At 37.4% G+C, this 20,914-nt stretch overlaps 1 long non-coding RNA gene across 1 annotated transcript in view; it reads left to right on the top strand.

Annotated features, from left to right (window-relative positions):
• LOC116715826 (uncharacterized) overlaps positions 1–20,189 on the top strand; it is a 30,988-nt gene extending 10,799 nt beyond the window's left edge. Inside the window, exon 3 of the long non-coding RNA XR_004338264.1 lies at positions 20,174–20,189. This is a non-coding gene — a long non-coding RNA (uncharacterized LOC116715826). The remainder of the gene's footprint in view (positions 1–20,173) is intronic.
• The last annotated feature ends 725 nt before the right edge of the window (positions 20,190–20,914 follow it).

Genomic DNA, 20,914 nt, shown 5'->3' with positions numbered 1-20,914 from the left:
AAAGAGTAGCTAACACCCACAGATACACGGAATAAATTGGTCCTTAAGGTTTTATCTTATTTTACTGTGCAGATTGTGACATTTTCATTTGAATTTGTTTAATTCTGCAATATTTGGCCTGTTTTCGTGCTGTGCTCCTTAGTAGTGGTGGCTACTGCAGTCGAATCTTCCTATCGGTTACTACAGAACAGCTTGAAGTCTGTCACACCTTCAGGTTTATCACTATCTAACTCAGAACAACCCATGTCCCCAAAGTCTCCAATAACAGAAAAGTTGCTAGATTTGTTTTCTCTCAGAAAAGATGGTAATTTTACTCCAAATGAAGTTTGTCTCAGGCATAAAGCATCTGTTTCTGTCCAAGCATTTAGAAGAAAGCCTGTTAATATTCATGTAAATCATATCCAGACCAAATCCTTGTTCTGCAAAACCAAAACTATTTGCTCCATGCAGATTCTCTTAAAAGCAACAAATTCTGTTGTAATTTTCAAGCAGCAGAAGGAAAAGGAAAAATCATCATGCAGAAAGCTCATCGTCTGTTCTGATATCTGTCAGATATTGCAAAAAAAGTTATTACAATAAATTTTCTAAACTGTTTTGTCTCTTTTGTGAAATTCACATCTGAATTCTTTTTGTCTTCTGCACCAACATAGCCAGTTATTTAAAAGCAAAATATAAACCATGAAATATAAAATGAAAATATGCTGATAAAATTGTAAAACATTTCTCTCTGTCTCTTAATTGATTATGTTTGTGACTGAAGAGAGATGAGCTGCTACTTGGGAAAAAAAATCTTAAATTGCTTCTTCTGTCTTTTGGACATGGTGGGCGGGACTTCCTGTGTTTAGGGCAAATGTGTTTGTAAATCTACTGAAAAAATCAAAAAGAGATAAATAATTTTATAATAAACAATGCAAAAACACAAAATTATACTAAGTACTTGGTCTAGTTTATTGGCAAACATCTTAGTAAACTTGAAATATGACAAAAATCTTACAAGTAACTTTTCCGCAAGACGGAATAATATTGATGAAAAAATACTAGTTCCACTGGCAGATTATTTCACTTATTATTAATATTATAAGAGTTTTATCTTGCTGAAAAGTTACTTGTGAGTAAGGGTTAGGGTTAGAGTTAGGGTTAGTCTGGTATTATTACAAGTGTACTAAAAACTAGACCAAAAATACTTGGTAAGATTTTGTGTTTTTGCAGTGAAAAAGAATAATAATATTAATCAGATGATGACTAATGATGACCCTCCCTGTATGGGTCTTGATAAACTGAAAAACAATTTCTTGTCGCCACTCTTGAGGGTACCAGAATAAACACCCTCCACACTTTTCTGGAAGCCATGAACCTTTTTCATTCCACTTCTCCACTATGCACTTTGTTAGATAAAATCCTACATATTAAAATGTTTGGCTTCAACACAACGAGGAGTAGTTCAAGGTTGTAGGAATGTTTGTTTTTGTTTTTTTGGAAGAGCCAGAAGCTGCTGCTCCTTGCCACTATTGGTTTATAATTTTATCATTAACACCACTTCCTCTACATGTAAGTTTGGTCAGCTGTGTTCCATTGACATCCAGCTAAAGGCTTTAGTAGCCACATTGATAACAGACAATTCCTCCGTACTGCATTCTGCATGGAAAGGCCACAGATAAAACTGGGAAGTTGTGAAAAATTGCCAAAGAGCTGGATTTGTCTCCTGAAATCCTGAATCAATCAGTGTGTTTGTTACCCCGCTGTAACAAACCCTAATGTAGAGAATGATCTTCCCTCAACGTGTGATGCTGTGGTATGAGAAAGGCGAGACACACACTTTGAGCTTCCTTCACATTTAACCGGAAGATTTATTCTTCTTGTGTGCTCAATCTTCTCTATGCCACAACCGCTAGGGGCGGTTTTTGTTTGTTGTTGTAGGTTAACAAACTTGCTTAAACATGGTTGGGTCAGTCTTTCATTAAGTAGCTGCTGTTTGATAAATCGTCTGTACAACTGGATCACCTTCTAAACAAAAGGGGTCGTTTGGCTCTGTTTTTACCTTCCTTTAAAACAACCGCTAGCGCCCCTAGCGGTTGTGTGTGGAATTACACTAAAGAACTTATTACAATGGGAAATTAAAGATACAAAATAAAAATGATCTTGGGGTGCCTATTTTCTTACTTATTGTTTTTATTTACTAATAACTTGTTTTTCATCCCTCTACACGTTCTGAGACTTGGAGGTGTCTTGCAGCTAACCCTCCAATCCAGAGCTACAAGGACTGCTGCATTAGGATGAATCCAGGGCAAATTGGATGCTTCAGATGAACAATGCTGTCGCAGCTCCTGTGACTTGCTTCTCAACTGTTTTTCTATTAAGTAACAATCAACGTGAGCTTCACTGGACAAGCAAGCTGTACGGTTGTATTAGTAATCGAACGCCTATGGAACTGAAACCGAAAGCAATTCCCCACCAACTGTCTAAAATTCCATTAGTTGCAGATTGGGACAGCAAGTCAGGAGGAGCAGCTAAGCAGCTAAAGCAAACAGGACATTTAGAAGTGGAAGTGAAATTCAGTGTGAATTTCTTTGGAACTAAAGCAGAAATTGAAAGAAAATTGAACAAAGTAGGTTAACAAACTTGCTTAAACATGGTTGGGTCAGTCTTTCATTAAGTAGCTGCTGTTTGGTAAATCGTCTGTGCAACTGGATCACCTTCTAAACAAAACGGGTCGTTTGGCTCTGTTTTTACCTCTCTTTAAATGTAGAAGTTTCAATTCATTTTGTGTTTTCGTCAGTAACATTTTGGGCTTTCTTCCAGAGGCTCCTCACAATGTTTTGCTAGAATTCAGTCTAATTCATACAAGCCCTGTTGAGTCCACTATAATCAAACTCTGGTTCGTTTGCCTAGAAAGTCTGGTTCATTTGGTTCATTTCAGGATGTGTCTATGTGCAACTAAACTGTGATGTGGACCAAAAACACCAAACACAGCTCCGCCTATAAACATAGATCTCTGTTTGGTTGAAGTGTGATTTGAATGCATGTGAACGCCAAGTGGACCAGAGACTGCTTCAAAAGTGCGAAGCAGACTACAGCGCAGGGCATTTGTAAATACAACCAGAAAAACACAATGTGAGTCTAGCGCTAGCAGAAGAAATGACTCTTGGTCTTTTGCTGAAATAAAATAAGAAATCCTACAATCACTAAAATCTGGCGCCACTCCGTTTTGTTTGCATTTCTTAAAGAAGAAAGTTACATTTCCTTGAGTGGATCTTGGTGCAGCAGGATTTTTTAGGTAGACCTGTGAAGACACTGTTGCAATAATCAGTGGGACTGAAGGCAAACACATGTGTGAGTTTCTCTTAATCTTGCTGGGATATTAGTCCTAATGCTAGAAATGTTCTGCAGGTAACAGAAGGCTGACTGTCATTGTCTTCTTGTGTTTTTGGAGGTTCTATCATTGCATCCAGTTTTTAGGCCTGATCTAGTTGCTCGCTGTAATAAGTGAAGTTGTGTGTTGACTTCAGTTCATTTTTAGGTACAAAGATAAAAAAAATATATTTTTATTTTCACCTTGGGAAAGTTATGGGATATCCACACATTGATTTTGATTTGAAAAAAGTTGGCCTCTAATTCTACAGTAGTGATTTGTATAGAGAGGCTTTCTTATTAAGCCTTGACAACTGTTGTTTTTAAAGCCTATGGGAAAAAAACACCCAACAAGAGGGATGAGTTCACTACTTGAATCAGATCAGATACAATGAATGGCAGAAATATGAGAAAAATTATAGGTAGAATATCAAGTCAGCAGGAGGACTGGAATTAAGTTTTGAGGAATGAGTTGGCAAAATGTAGGTATTTTCTCTACATTTGCTATGTTTGGGCATATTATTGATTCTGGATTTGACATTGATGTTCAGATTTGAATTTGTATTTCATTGTATGCACTGGATTTTATTTTGTGTTTTTGTGGGAAAACCTCAGTTTGATCAAAAATAGGAAAGTCCTTTCCTTTTTTTCTTTAATTTCAGGTTTCTAATGTTTCTTACCAAATCAGCTAATCTTTACTGAGAAGCATAATATACTATTTTAGTTTACCTTGAACAAACATGCAGCTATATATTGTAAGTGCTGTACAAATACTTCTGTTGGGTTTTCAGTCTTGCTCTCAGACAAGCAGTAAGAGAAATTCCTTTGAACACGATGCGATTTCACACAGCGCATTAGTGAAGTCTAAGAGTGTAAGGCTATTTCAGTGTTGCACTCAGAGGACAGTGACATGAAAAATGAAGGAAGAATAAAAAAGGATGACATCCGTTAAAGATCATGAATCACACTCCAATCTCTAACAGGATTATATGGTGGGCACTTAGCTTTCATAAGCAGCAGAGCAGCAAACAAAATGCTCCAATAGCAGAGGAGCTTATGCTATTATGCTATATTCCATAGGTGTTACCATGATTGCAGCCAGTCATGGTAATTACTTATTTAACACCATTTTAGTGTTATTCTTCTTTAACTCAGTGAAGGAACCCTACATTTCAAAGGGGCTAACATGGTGGCTCTTTGAGAGCCAAACCACAGTGTGGCATTAATTTGATTTATTTTCTCAAAAAAAGCAAAAACTTAAATAAAAACTAGGAATTGAGAATACATAGAAATTTAAAAAGCTGGTGCAACAGGTGAGTGACCTGGGAAACACAGGTGGGTACAATTGGCTTGATTACTGAATTGAGGACCTGGAACAACTGAAGTTTAATGTAGAAAGTACATAATACTGCCTCTTTAAGACATGGGTTGATATTTGACCCAATATATGGGTCTTACTGATGCTGACTGATGTCCAGTAACTATAAAATGTCTTGTGAGAAAAATGTGCAAAACAAAAAATAGCACGCTTAAAGGCTGCATCTCTTCCTCTGCCACAATCCCACCCAATTTGGACATAAAAACTCTGATTAAAATCTGTTTTTTTTTTCTTTTTACATGGTTTACTAAAACTGTCATGTCACAATAAACCATGAGAAAGATAATCTATGAAAAAATTAAGCTCCTTTGCCTCCTCTCTGTGGTTCTACTGCCATCTGCAGAAATACAGCATTCCTGGTCAGAAACAGACATTGAGACAGGAGAAAGGTCTTTGCACTGTCAATCATGCTCATGTATACACTGCTCATGATTGCTGGCTTGCTGCATCTGTAATGTTGGTAGAGAAACAGTATATTGTTGCAGGAAAACCATTTATTCACGATTACCAGTGACCGTGGTAACTAGCCTCAGCATTCCCACCAGGCTCTGCTCTGGGGAGGATCTGTTGCTTAGCAGAGAGCAAAGCGAAGGGCGTGAGCAGTCTGGCTTTGATGTCACATCGAGGGTAACAGCAATAACTTCACATTGTTTGCAGTTCCTCTTACAAACATCATTTAAGCACTTGTGCTATATAAGTAGCACAAGTATATAAATGTGCTATATAAATAAAATTACCTTACGTTTACTTACCACAAGCAAACACTTATTAATTTGTTCAGATTGGACTCAAAGGCACTACATATAGCATTTATTTTAGATGCACTCTTACACATGAGTCTTGTAAAATAAACACAGTTCCTCAACAGTTTACTGTTGCTGATGTGAGGAGCGGTCATATGTGTTACAAATCTTCACTGGGCTGGGACTGGGAGCGACTTCAGCTGAAGCCGCACCCACAAACTTTTATAAAAACAGCTGGAAACGTACATACAGTACAGACCAAAAGTTTGGACACACTTTCTCATTGAATTCAATGTGTACTGTCAGATCGATAGCCTTCAACTTAGAAGCTGCATCATATGAACTTCTTCGTGTAGTTTCCATGATGAGAGGCTATGAGTTTGAAGAAATTTCTCCGTCGTGCCTGCTGCTAGCATGTGCTTGTTCTAAATGAAAATCAGCACTCTCTTCTTTGATTTCCAATTTCAACGTCCAATGATTAACAGGAAGTGAATTTTACTTCCTGCTAAAGAGCCCTGTGGCGGTTGAAGAAAAATCCACAGAAAAGCCGTACCAGACTACAAGCCACATGGTTCAAAGCGTGGGAAAAAAGTAGCGGCTTATAGTTTGAAAAACATGGCAGTGTGAAATAAATTTGAACAATACTCTAATTTACAACAGAGAGTGGATGTATGATAGAAAATGAAAAAAATAACCGAAATTTCTGTTTAAAACCAATACATTATACTGAAAATAAAGAGCATAGTCTCAGTACGTTGATGGTTCTAAACATAATTTTATAAAACAGGAGCAGTACAAGAAAATGAATTGCTGTGTCAGTTGAGAAGATAAAGTAGCAGAGCGACAAAAACTGTGAAAACAGCTTTTGAATGACTAAGGAGATGTTCGAAGTAGAAAGCTGTTTGTGCACAGCCTTTCACCTCTCAACAGCCAGCTTTATCTGATGCTCACTTGTAGTGGAAGCTTCAGGAGGTTTTAGAGAAAAGTGGGGCAGGTATGCTCAACAGAGGCCTATCTCTCCCTTTATATAGTACACTGTCTGTCCAGAATATAGATCAGGTTGCAGCATGGTATCAGCTCCCAACTGTCCTGTCCTTGAGAAATGGAGGAGAAGAAAGAGAAGATGGGAAGTATCACTCCGGCGCTGGACTTCTTGAAAAGTTATGGTCCTTCCACACAGCAAGAAGAGCTGCTGATGCTCTGAAAGTATCGATCAGATGCAGATGGTGGAAACCAAATAGCCACTGAAATGAAGCACCCAAATGTCCTTGAAATATTCTTTCCATACCCAGCATCAGGACACGCTGGCAAAAAGAAATGCATTATTCTTTTTTTTCAGGGTTTGAAAATAAACATTATGTATTTGTTTCAAAGTTCAATCTCTACTCAGTCATAAATGATATATCCATCTGTTCATCCATCCTACTATCCATCCAGATGAACATAGATAGACCTAAATTATTTCATCTGCCCTGCAAATTAGGTTTGGTTGCAAAGTTCAAATGTTTTGGTGTTTGCAACAAACAACTTGCCCAAAAACTGTATACAGAGACAATATTGTGGATTTTCCAGCCTCATAGTGCCATTTCATATCAATCAGGTAACTATGTTACATGTGTTATAAAAATACTCTACATGTCAAATATGACTTAAAAAAATTTGACTTCATAATTCAACGTCTTGAAATTGGGCCTGATGTAAAAGAAAAAGGGACGCAGTGTTTGGTTATTGTTTGTCAGCACTATGACAACTACAAATCACATTTCACAGATCAGTCAAAAGTTTGAAGTAAGAAAATATAACAAGAGAGGGAAGTAGGTCAGTTATACTAGCTTGACTATGTCAACTTTAACAGTAGATGTACTGCAGAATTCCCTTGTAGGATGACTGTCACACCAACAGTAGAAGATGTGTTTAAATTAGCTAGTGAGCTAATTGAACCACTGTTTAGGTGATCACTTCGTAAGAATCAGAAAATAAACATCAAGCCTCAAAACATAACACTGTAAAGGTCTAAATGTTCTGTTTTTATTGTGGGAAGTACTTGCATGTTTTTTTTTTTTTTGGTGTAGTATGTATTATTATGTTATTTGTATTATTATAAAATGATATACTTGAACATAATCTCTGCTCTGTCAGCTAGTAGAGCTGTTGTCAATTAGTTGTTATGACAACGGGTCTGTGTGTAGCATAGATGACACAGAGGTAAAAAAAAAAAAAAGGAATATGAGTGGTTTTGAATTGGTGACTGGTTTTTATGTGTTATTTTATTGTTTATGTGGTTTACTGCACTAAATTAACAGCAAAATGAAATTTGGAGATGGAAGTAATGGAAGTGTTCTACCACTTCTGTCAGATAGCAAGTAAAAGAGTCATCTCTTCGCCCCCTACTGTTGTGCGCATACGTGTAATTTCTGGATGTAAGCAATAACATTCAACATGTCTATGTGCCTGTTTTCTTCTTTCCTCTCTAGCTAAGCTTCTGTCACTCTGACGTTTAGCATCTTGGGCCATTTTTGTCCGAAGTGAGAATCTGCTGTCTTGATTCTCCAACAGGATAGAGATTACATTAGCACGTTCAGAAAATGTGCTCCCAGCAGTCCTTTGTGATATGAATGTTGCGTGAACGCTAATATCGTTATTGCGATACATTTGAAGTACATTGTTCATCCCTAACCAGCACCAATACCGACCCAAAAGCACAAGAAAAATCAGCTCCAGTTTGTTCTCAGCTATGAACTTAAACTCAGGAATTCTGTTCTGTGGAGTAGAATATCGCATCCTGATATGTCAAACTTCTGACATTTATGTACTTTTGTGTGTTTTTTTTCTTGTAGGGGAAAGAATCTGGACAAAGTTTATAAAAACATTAAAAACATTAAAATGATTTCTGTGCATTTTCCTAAACAAAAATGGGGGGGGGGGGAATCAATTGAGAGCAAATCAAAATAAAATCTTTTTTTAGGGTAGAGAAACTATTAAAAACATACAAAAATAAAAATAGAATTTCAAGAGGAAATCTGAAATTAAAGTACTAATCTTACCAAGATACTGATATTTTCGATATTTTGAATCGATCCGTTCACCTGTACTGTGGATTGTGGGTTCAGAACTGGAACTTTTCGGGCCCTTGAATCAGCTGTTTTTTCCGGAGGAACAAGAATGAAGCTTGACCTGGAAAGAACAATGTGCAGAAACTGAAACCTGGGGCCTTCAAAGCCTGTCTCACAGTCCAGCAAGCATGATTCCAGGAGTCCTAGGAGATAGTAGAGTGGCTGTTACAGTTGGCTTACTTGAACTTCATTAAAAATCTTCAAGGACATCAGAAAAAGGAGGCTGAAGAGCACAAACCCAACAATATTAAAAATGAGCAGAAGACTAAAAGCAATTTATGATTAATCTGAGTATTAGTAAAGGAGAGTTGAAGCTGCCAGTCTACAGATTGTATCTACATCGTGTCACAGCCTCTCTGAACCTTTGGTTTCCATAACTCCAGGTTAAATCTAATGCAGCTTCATACAATCAAGTGTCTTTTGTCAATTTCACACAATCCTGCAGGCTTTTAATTCCCATCTGGAGCCCCATCAAATGAAATCTTCAAGTAAATGATCATCTTGTCAAAAACGGGCAACAGACACATAGTGATTAGATGCATCAGTGATCATTTGTTTCCTTGGTAACAGAAATTGCATCTGTGCAGGATCTGTACTTAGAAGCAGTGCAAAGTGCACCCTGAGAGTCTCTGATCACAGCTGGAATTCAGACACCCAATAGCCTGACACTGCACACATCTTTAATGGCACTCCATTTTACATGTAGCTTTTATAATGGATTGTTCCACCCTTAGCAGCTTTAACCATAATGTTGAAGATTTCAATAAGCTTTAGGCATATGATTATGGAAATATTTGACCATTTTCCTATAGAGTATTTATCTGAGTTTGTTTGACCTTTCAGACTCCAATCTAATTCGTCACCTGCTCACACTGTCCAGTTTCTCTTTGATACCCAAGAGCGCCTTCCAACTGTTGAGCCTGTCATGAATGCTAAGGCTAGTTAGCATGGCCACCGATGACGGTGGATAAAATGTTTTTGTGGAATCGTGTCTCTCCGCCATTAGCACATTTAGTACCGCATACACAGGATTGATTGACAGCACTAAGACCTTTGTACTGGCTCTGATTGGTTGTTTTTGAACGGGAGTGGGCGCTTTAAGTCTGGTCCAATGTAAGGTGACATTGATACAAACCATGTGCTGTGAATTTAGGCGAAGTCTGCAAATTGGTCAACACATCAAGAGGGAAGAAGTATAGGTCGAGTTCTAATCCAACCGTCTATGAGCCCCAACAAGGTGTGCTACATTCACAGACAAATTAGCTCGACTCGAACAAACAGAAGCCATCATTGTATGAACAAAAACAACTTGGGAAAACAATCTCAGTGACTCTGTTCAATACTCCCATCCCTCACTGCTGATGTCTGTCATGGCACCTCACATGATTAAATGATGCAGTTGCAAAGGGTCAATAGAGTTGTTTGTGTGAACGATCTTTCACAGCAGAAATGTCAAACTTTGTGTTTAAATCCTCAGAATAAAGTGGCATCTACCTATAAGAATCCAGCCCAACAGCTCACGCTAGTGTATTTATGTTGATCTCAGGGTGATATCTTTGGTAAGTTTTCTGTTTGACTTAGATAACACTGCATTCCCTGTCCACACACAAACACACGTCCTCAAAAATGCCTGATAACCCAACACCTATGTTATCTTTTGTGTTAAAATCCCTGGCCTACTTAGCAAGTTAAATGATGGATTGCATTCTTAAAGGCTAAGGAGGGGCTGTATGGCAGCAGCTTGGAAACCCCGCTGCCCTGCAGTTCGAAGACAGATTACCCCGCCTTTATCTCGACTAGCTGATTATTCCTCCTGTATCATGGAAGCTAAGTCTGAGGCAGGAGGTGATTTGTGACGGAGCCTGAAATAGCTTGATTACGCTCAGGTTCAGTTTTACCTTGTTATCAGCATGGATTACACTTTTCTCATTTCGGCTGCAGTCTGTTTTCCATTATGGTGATGAAGTGACGCTCAAAACTTGCTGATTGAAAGATGCATGATGAAAGCAGCAGAAGCAAATTCATTATGAAATACTTTTCTCTTTTTTGTCTAGCTTTTTATTATAATATGCTGGATATTAAAAGGGATTTCAATTGCTTCTTTCTACAAACTGCAGAAAAATGACCTTTAAAGCATCTGTCAAAGAATTAATAATCCCACCTTTGCTGACATAGAGCAATATCAGACATATCTTTAAGGAAGGAGGGTTTTTTTTACTATTATTCCTATCATTACTAATGATTTGGGCTGGGATATTGCTTCAGATCACAAGGTGGTCATTATTGAGGGTGGAGACCAACCTACAGCTGAGTTAATCTGATGAAACACTCGCCTCCCCTCTATTCGCCTGCTTTAACTCAGCTACCAAGGTCATTTCTCTCTCATACCAGACTGGAAAAAACCATAGTGGTGGGACAAACCAGCACCAGATGCAATTCAACAAAGCAACTTTGAGTATAAAATGTTTAACAATGTACTGAACTGTAAAACATAAAACGGAAGCCAGATAATTACCAGAGACATAAGGATAGCTGTGTTTCCATTACAAACGTTGATATTCCACCAATGTTGGAAAAGCACAATTTTGCAATTGCTGTGTTTTCATTAAATAATGCAATTAAAATCATACGTGAATATGTTTGTTCACACAATAAGCCTTTTAAAAAATATGCTTTGCCATCATCCTCCTATCACTTCCTGTTGCCTTCTTTATCGTTTGTGCCAGAAGTCACATCCGGCCGTTGATCACATTTCAATAGAGCAAAAAAAATTAAAAATAAAAATTTTGTCTTAGAGACAAAACTTTTGATCAAACAACATAGTTTTTTTTTTTTTTTTAAGTTGTCGTGTTTCCATTAAGTGAATTGATTTTTGTAATTGCAATTTGCGCAAATTTATGGTGAATGGAAATGCAGCCACTGACTCCTCTGTAGTTGGACATACAAATATATAAAATCAAAATCAGAATTCAATTTTGACCTTTATTGAAACACAGTTGTTTTAAAAGTTGTTGTTCTAATTGTTATTTTTAAGAGTGACAAAGCCTAATTGTGAAAACTAACATATTTGTATCATGCTTTAGACTCAATGTTGTCATGGTTTGCTGAAATCAGGTTGCAGAACTGAGTCAGAGAGAAATGGAGAGACCAAATAACTAAAGAGATTACACCCTCTGCAGAACATTCCGGGTGGAATATGTATATTTCACATGATTAGTTAATCTCTTTGTCTTTTTATTTAAACACTCACAGAAAGGGATGGGTGATGAGGAAGACAGCTTTGTGCATTTTGTCTTACTGCAGGCAGAGCCACATTAGATAAAGGAATAAACCTGGAGAAAATGACTGTTATTGTGTCCTGAGTAAAACAGGAGCCTGCAGGTCGGGGGATTGGTGGCTGGCTGACAGCTCCTCCATGTCTAATCTCAGAGGTGTGTTAACATGACTTTACATAAAAACGGTGGTGTCACTCACAGTTAGCAGCAGCTACCTGTGTGTAGAGTGGCTGAAGGTTGGGGTTGTTGTGTGAATCAGGGTGAAATATAAATTCATGGCGCTAAATCCACTATAAACAAAACAAGTAGGAACAAAAAGGAATCTATCAAAATTATTCATGGTGATCCCTTTTATTTTATTGAACAGATAAATGGGAGCAGGAAGTGTAGGCAGCAACAGAGACAGGCAGGCTCCATGGTGCATTTCTGAAATGAGAAAATAAACTGAATCAGTAACCCTACTGTTAATGCCACGTGGCAGAGATTGATAACCCACCAGGAGGTATGAAGTATTCATGTCTTTCTTTTTAGGTTAAAGCAAACTCTAGATTGTATTACTGACAGCTAAAAATACTCATGCCTGTGTCTATTGTGTGTGACATGGATCGGTATCAGAAACGCAGACTGTTGGTCCCTGAACATCACACTCTAATCATTAACTTATAAGTATCACAATGCAACCCTCAGATTATCATGCAATGAGGAATTTCCATGCTCACAATTTGGTCATGAAGGTCAAACCAGATATATTCATACATGGCAAATATTCTTTTTTCCTCACTATTTGACATTAAGTCTAAAAATACCTTTCCTGTTTTAGGTCTGTTAGGATTACCAAGATTATATCTATTTGCTAAATGCCAGAATAATGAGACATTTTCAAAGAAAAAGTGATCAATATTATTTTGCACTGTATGAGCTCATTTCATGTTTCCCACTATTGTTATGACTTTTACATCACCATAGAATAGCAAAACAAATTGACATTTATCCAACCACATCATCTATACTTATTTATGATTGCATATCTTTGCATCTTTAGTGGTCATTTCAGAAACAGTCACAATATAAATGTTTATTGTTTAAAGAAAAAAAAAGATTTTTGAACCTTGTATGAGTGAACTGTAACTACAGATATCAAAGATGATGGGGGCATGGGATTGAGAGCATGTTGACCATAGTGAGTAGGTCTGTTTATGTTTTTAGTAAAGCTAATTAATTATTAGAATTAATAATCAGACAACATATAGACCATCAGATTTCAATCAGATCCCCTTTTAAATGACTTTAAAAATTCCAAAAAATACAAAAGAATTGCATGACTAACCTGATAACTGGTTGTCTCGATAGCTATAGGTTTGGTATGCATTTATGTTCATGGTTAAAAATAAAAGTCTGCGCTAAAAGAATTTGTTGGTGTTGTAAAGTACAGTCTGTGAGTTTTTCTTTTTGGTCAGGCGAGGAGCAGACTTCTGAAGAGCCTCAGGCAGAAACAGCCCATAGTGACCCAGCATAACTCTCCACTGTCTGTGCTTTGTATCCTGAAAACATGGATCATTACAAGGTTGCATGCTAATTATGTTTGTCCCTCAGGCTCGTAACTTAACCTGTACACCTCTGTTTACACACGGTGGTACGGACATTCGAACTGTAACTTGCAGGCTGTTGATTAGCTTTTGTTGTGGATCAAAAACATAACAAAAATGCATTTGAGTATTTCATTAGTTTTCATCCAGATCTTTGGTGCTACATTTTTGGCACCAGGAGATTTTAGTATAGATTTTTATTTGGGTTAACTACATGAAGAGGAAGAGTTTCTGATGCTTTAGGATTTCTGAAGTTTCTCTTTAGAGTTTGAGGCAGATATTAAAAAACAATTATTTTTTTTTCATGTGTATAACCACAATTTAGACATTTTGCCTCCACTATTTTAATGTTAAAAACATGCAACATGGCGACAGCTGACCCATTTAGCGCTCATGCTGCATTTTTAAAAGCCTGGAGCGTCATCGTTTGCCAACAAAACAATTGTAACAGCTGCTAAGTGAAATGAACAATCAGAGCTCATGAAGCCTCCCTTCAGCACATTCAGGATAATAGTAAATATGGAAACTCTTGGCATTTAATGCATTTGGCAGCAATTCCTTTTAGCTTCACTCGCAGAAAGATCACAATCAAGTGAAGGTGTATTATTTTGCTACTATACTCATTACAATAACCCTAACATCTTTGTTAATGTAGTACCAGTATTTCCATATGAATTGAGGCAGATATGGAATGTTAATTAAGAATGCACCAATCTACTTTTCTCACTTCCGATACTGATACCAATATCTGAGGTTTAGCATCGACCAATACCGATCCAATACTTTTTTTACAGGGAACCATGATTAGTTGTAACAACAGACTTGAGAAATATGCACTTTAAAAGTGAAAATCAGGGGATAACTTCCTGTTTCAAAATTATTATATTTATTCAAATTTAATGTGTTGAGAATGAAAATGTAAATTAGTATCTTTACTGTTGAACATATTGAGTTCATAGATTGTTGTTTTGAGTGTCAGTTTGGGGTTTAAAAAGACAAATTAACGGATCATACCATTATAGTCTGTGAAGGGTTTTCCCACGCTCTCCGTCGCCATTGGAGAAGGTATGAAGTTTTGTTTTCTATGTTCAATAAGTGTATTTTAAGCATAATAAGTGACCGTTTGATTATTGTTCTTGTAAAATAATATGCTTTGGAGCACTTAAACTTTGTTAAACGGTGATAGAACTGTGTTAGCGGTTGTTTAGCTGCTCTTATGCTACATGAAATATTGCTAATGAAAATTCTACATATATGTGATGAAAATAGTATTGTTCATGGTTAAACAGGCGCTGTGGAACACTGTGAAAAGAAAAGGCCTGTTTTTGATTATTATTTTCTGCTATTTGAATGCAGGTATGTGATGTTTCACTATGTTTGGTGTGGGATTATTTTGTTTATTGATTTTTTTCTTATTCATGTGCTGTTTAAGATTATTATGCTCATGTTTGGGTTTAGTTATTAATTATTGTTGCAATTATTTTTATTTTGTAAGGTAAATGTGTTATTTTACACAAGTCGCACGCGCACTCTTTCTGTTTGGATTCCGTGGGAGAAGGCTCTGTGGAGCACTGATGAGAAAAAGCCTGTTTTTGACTACTATTTTCTACTATTTGAATGCAGGAGCATTAAAAGTACCTTCAGATCAGCTGTTGTCTGGCTGTTATTTCCCACAAGACACAATGCAGTATCATCTATGCTACAAGAGCACACTGAAATCAATGGAAATGTAGAAATCACAAGAGGTGATGAAGATGAAGAGGACCAAAACTGAAGCTGTAATGAAGTTGTGTTTGGCTTTTTCCCATTGCACTCTTCTTTCATAATGTGAGAAGAGCTTTAGACTCACCTCACTGTTGTTGTTTTTTTTTTTTTTAAATTATAGCCATCAGTGACACAGTGTGACATTATCTAACATTACACCAAACACAATATGATAAACAACAACTCGGGTAAAGTTAGCCTTCCTGTGTTTACTCTGTAGATTCCAGTACAGAACGGACCCAACCGGGTCGTCATTCCAACAGGTGAAAATATAGCAAACTCCATGGGTGAAAAATATAACAAAAGATACACATTTTTTAAAGTAATTATGAGTTTGGGCATGTCACAAACAGCAATTCTTTAGTTAAGTTTCACAATCCTGGGCATTCGTTCAGTCAGCACAAAGCATAGAATTAGACTGAATAGATCTGCCCTCCTGGAGCTGCCCACAGAGCCAATATGACTGACCTAAATGATCAGACTCTAACCTAACCTAATAGTTAGGTTAGAGAAGCAACAAAACAGCTAAGAGTTTTTTTTGTCACACTCTACAGTTTTCAGTTTGCATTTGAAATAGTAAAGTTAATGACAATTATTTGACATGGTAACAGGTGAAAGCCCTTTCCACTTGTTGATGAGTAAGGCACACTTAGTTTTGTAAAACTAGATCTAAATGAAAGATTTCCAGAAAAATTTATTTGTGACAGAAAAGAAAGAAATGTGATGTTTGTCTGACTTCAACATGTTTGCAGAAAACATTCCTGAGTTTTATGTTGTTCAAGCTGGTAACTACATTTTTTTTCTTTAGTTTGTGTGTGACAGTTTCTATTCTGTCAATTAGATTGGTGCCTTTCTGATTTTTGTGTCTTCTTTTTTTCTTTCCTCTTCTGGTTCTTCCACTTAGCCAATCAGCATGCAGGTATTCCTGCATGCAGCACCCTGGTATTCCTGATTAAAGGAAACAGCTTTTTTTACATTTCTTAAGTGGAACCTCTTTGATTCTCAGGATTAAGTCTAAGCAGCTCCAGTGATTATACATGACTGAAGGAGAGATCAGTGCTGGCTCTAAAAAGCAATTCATAATGACTGTTTATGCAAATCAGTTGCACTTGTAAGAGTGAACCCGAGTCATCTTTGTCAGACAGGAAAATATCTGCTGCTGCATTCTAACTGACAGAAGAGATTTTCTTTCAACATGTGAGAGTCTTATGAACATCTACCCAACGTTTTTTATTATGGTCCATTTCAAAAAGCCCCAGGGTTCAGGCCCAGCCACTGGGACTGATCACTAGATGACAATGTGTCAACTATGCTGTTTATGCAGAAGATAATATTTCAGTGTAGGTGCACTAAATATTGATAGCCTGCAGTTTACATGTCCACTCCTTAGCTGTAAGGAAGAGCATACCTAGGAACCTACCAGCCTTTTCATACACATTCAACATTGAAATTCTCTACTGCTCTTCAGTGTTTCCTATTAAATTCAAGTATTGAACTGATTCAAATACATGTTCAATAACTGAGTGTGCTTGAGTTTTGTTGCAAAGATCACTTAGCCACTGCTTATTGACGAAGAGCAGGGATGACCTGAAGAGACCGTCTGATGGCCTGGCCAGGATGACAGCTGAGCCATGTGTTCCTGTGAATTTTCACAGTGATGATGATGATGATGATGATGAAGTGTTTCATCATAAAAAAGATTGACAGGCCCTTTCCACCTTGTGGAAATATTCTTACCCTTTGAACATTTCCAGTTTCTCACAACCACAAACTCAAATGTGATGCTGTAAGTGTTTGGACTTTAAAACCCCTAAATCAACTTTATCTTGCTGATAGAACCCTAACTACTCTCTTTAGACAGTTTATCTTTATGTTTCTGTACGAATTTTGACATTTTTGTGTGAATTTGTTCAATTCAGCATTATTTTACCTAATACCGTCTCACTGCTGACACTGCACCTAGCACAGAATTTGTACAAAGTTTACAGATATCTACAAATACTTTAAGAAAATATTTCAGCAGTTTATTTCTGGACATTTTTCCTAAGCAAAAATGCAAAAAACATAGTTTGAGAGCAAATCAAAACAATTTTTTGAGGTAAAGAAAAGATAAAATACAAAAAGTGTTTTATGAATACTGTAAAGCACGTTGGTGCAGTTAAAATCTGTTTTTAAAGTGTTTTTTTAAATAAAATTAACATTGGCATTGACAAAAAGTAAAAAGAATGTCAAAAAGGAGTCTGAAAAAATTACAGATCTTTTCATGCTAGCATTGATCCAATACTGATATAAATGTGATTCTGATTTTATCAATACTTTAGGTGTATCCAACCAATACCAATGAAATACATGGCTTGTATAATTGATACCAATAATGATATTGGTACTTTTTATTTAAGATGGATATATCAAACTTCTGACATTTACTTGTTTTGTGGTTTTACTTTTGACTTATTTTGTTCAAACCTACAACAGGTTTATAGGTGTCTACAAAATACCTCATTAACATATTAAAATGATTTCTGTGCATTTTTCTTAAACACAAATGAACAAAATCTTCTTTGAGGTAGAGTAACTATAAAAACAGCACAAAAATACAATTACATTTCAAGAGGAAATTTGATCTTATTATCTGACCTGATACTGTTTTGATTAGCAAATTCAATTTATTTTGTGAATTAAAAGATGGAAAGGCTTTAATCTTATATTGACACATATCTTTATCCACAAAGTGCTGTGACTATGAGCAAGTATTTCAGAGTAAATTACAATTAATGTCTGGTGTTGTCGTCATAATCTAAGTAAACTACAAATTCCTTTATAACATGGATGTTTTCAAATGAATCAACTTCAGAAAACAATAAACTGATTCAACAAGTAGGTGCAATTAATTGGCTTCAATTGTGAGCAAAGTGCACATATTGACAACGCATTATTAAGTTTGTTTTTCCAAAATGCTGCAGGCCAGTTTTAGTATAATGACTATTACTATAGCAAGACAAACACCACAACAACTCAGACATTCAACCCTGTTACAAACAACCAATTAACAAGTATTGTTCAATCGTTACTAGGCAACAAAGAATGCACTGAGCACAAGTGACCTTTGACCAGTAGTAGTTGATCAGAATCTGCTGTCAGCAATTCACAGGAGGCAGGGAGGGATGAGAGGTGCATTTTATTAGCCCATTACTCTGAATGGGGATACATAAGCTGGAAGTGAATCAGGAAAGCGAGATAGCAACAGCCTTGAAAGCTCCATCTGATGTTTTGATTTGTTTGCTGTTGCTCTCCGCTGTTGGCTCCCCACATCATTCTTTCCTAACTTGAACTGCGTCAAAATGAGGCAGCAGAAAAAAAGCTGACAACCATGATGTGGTAGGCGAGAAATCTGACTTTCTGAGCTGTAAAGGCTTTGAATCAAACACCTCCACTTGTGTGAAGGACACTGACGAGTCGCAATATAGCTTTGTGCCTCTTTTCATCACATTTTCAACAGATTGAGAAATCTGCTGCATTGAACCTGTAGATGGAAGTTATGAAGGTTAGTCAATTACTCAGAGTTTACGTCAATCACTGCATTACATTTTTCCTTTTGATAGTCCCGTCCAAATCTCAAAAGACTCCATCCATCCATCCATTATCTTACACTCTGGTCCCTGGTGGGGTCACAGGGTACTGGTGCCGATCCGGTGCTGAGGGGATGAGAGGCAGGGTCAGCCTGGACGGGTCTCCAGTCTATCAGAAGACTCATTAGCTGCTTTTCCATTACAAATGTGTGCAAAACTTTGTCAATATTCCGCTAATTACAGAAAAACACTACATTTTGTAATTGCAGTATTCCCATTAAATATGAACTGAAATTAAAATCACAATTTAATAAGTTTGTTACATTGATAAACCATTAAAAACGTCCTTTGACCACTTCCTGTGGTCTTCTTCATCATTTCCACTGGTAGCAACATCCAGTTGTTGATCACAGCAAGTTGTTCATCTACGCAAAAAAAACACCTTATCCTAGTTAGCACAGGTTTTTTCTTACATGTCTTGTACATATGCTTCATTTAATAAAACTTTTGAAATTGTGTTGTCGTCTGGTCTAATTTGGGTCTTTTTATAACCATTAAAACTACATTATCTGGGGTTTTTATTAAATGTTGAATTGCATAATAATCACAGTAATTATAAACTTTGCTTTGGACAGTAACAAAAATAAGAAAAAAAGTGTTTTATTACATTTCATATATAGAAAACATTAGTAAACCTAACCTTCCTAAAAAGAGAAAAAGTTTATTCTGAGTGTTATATGGAGGTGTAGTGAAAGCCGTGAGGGAAACGCAGCAGACCCAGGTAAAGTGAGATTATGATATTTAATGAAGAATAATCCAGAATAACACAGTCCAAACACAATCCAAAAAGTCCAAAAACCCAGCAGCATAGCAGGGCGGAAAGCTAGGGCTCAGCACTGGTAGCAACAGGTCTAACGATTGGACAGAAGAGACAGACTGGCTCGACAAGCATGCGACACAAGACTGACTTGACAGAAACCGGACGAGGAACAAAGAACACAGGTGGGGTTAAATACACTGAGGGTAATCATGGAAACAAGACACACCTGGGAACAATCAAGGGGAAGACAGGACAACACGGACACTCAGAGACACAGAAACTCAAAATAAACACACAGAAAACTCAAAACCTGACACTGAGTTAATATCAAACTTTGAAAAAAAGGTTATGTCTCTTTTTATGTTGTGGAAATGTCATGTTGTGTTGATAACGAGGTACCAAATGCAGAAAGGCTAAGGCAACAAGTAGATTTGAAGATTTAATGGAAAAATACAGTCAAAAAAATTACAACAAACCATGGGAGCACAGGGAACCAGAGGAGAACAAAAAACATCAGAAACAAACAAAAGCAGAAGGAGCATAACCAGGAGAACAAGATCTAATGGGATTTAACAAGAGGAACCAGCAAGGAGGAAAGAGAGAGGCGAATAAATACTGGGAGCGAGAGATAGAGAGAGAATAGCACAGAGGCTGAGGGAGAGCACACAGCAGGGGAGCTTGATAAATGAATCTCAGGGTAACCTATAACTAGACACGAGGAATAAATTAACATAATAAACCAGAATCACTGAGAAAAGGACTGAATTGAAGAAAAATCAAATTGTGGCAGTATGCCCTGTGGGCTTTGAACGCACCACACAAGTGCCTGAATTTAATTGGTTGTGGCGCTGTCTGTATATAAAGGGCCGTCCCTCACCTGGTAGACATCATGTTTTCCTTCCGGTTCAGACCTCGCTGTTTGCTGGCGCTGCACGCCAGCCGCATACTAATGCGCGCTTGAATGATGCGCTTAACGACACACTAATCGTTGACCGATCCTTCTTGTGGTGGTCCGTACAAGCTGCCCGATTCTCCTCCCTGCCAGAGGCACTACATAGAGCTCAGTGACGCTGCTGTTTGTCCTTGGCCGGCCGGTTGTCCTGTTGTTCCTGGCTGACGGTCCGCCTGATACTTCGGTTATCCATCGTCGGCTGCCTACCCGTCGCCCTGGTTTTGGCTTCATGCCCGCCGTCCTGGTCGGCGTAAGCTGGCTCCTGCCCCTCGTCCAGTGTGGCTGATTCGGGCTGGTTTGTGACCAGATGGTACTGATCCTTCTGGTGCTGCTCTGGGCGGCGTCTGCTGCGGCGTGGCGGTTCGA

This window comes from Xiphophorus hellerii, chromosome 24 (genome assembly GCF_003331165.1).
Source record: "Xiphophorus hellerii strain 12219 chromosome 24, Xiphophorus_hellerii-4.1, whole genome shotgun sequence".
In the NCBI taxonomy this organism is placed as follows: Eukaryota; Metazoa; Chordata; class Actinopteri; order Cyprinodontiformes; family Poeciliidae; genus Xiphophorus; species Xiphophorus hellerii.
This window is presented reverse-complemented; position numbering and strand designations above follow the sequence as displayed.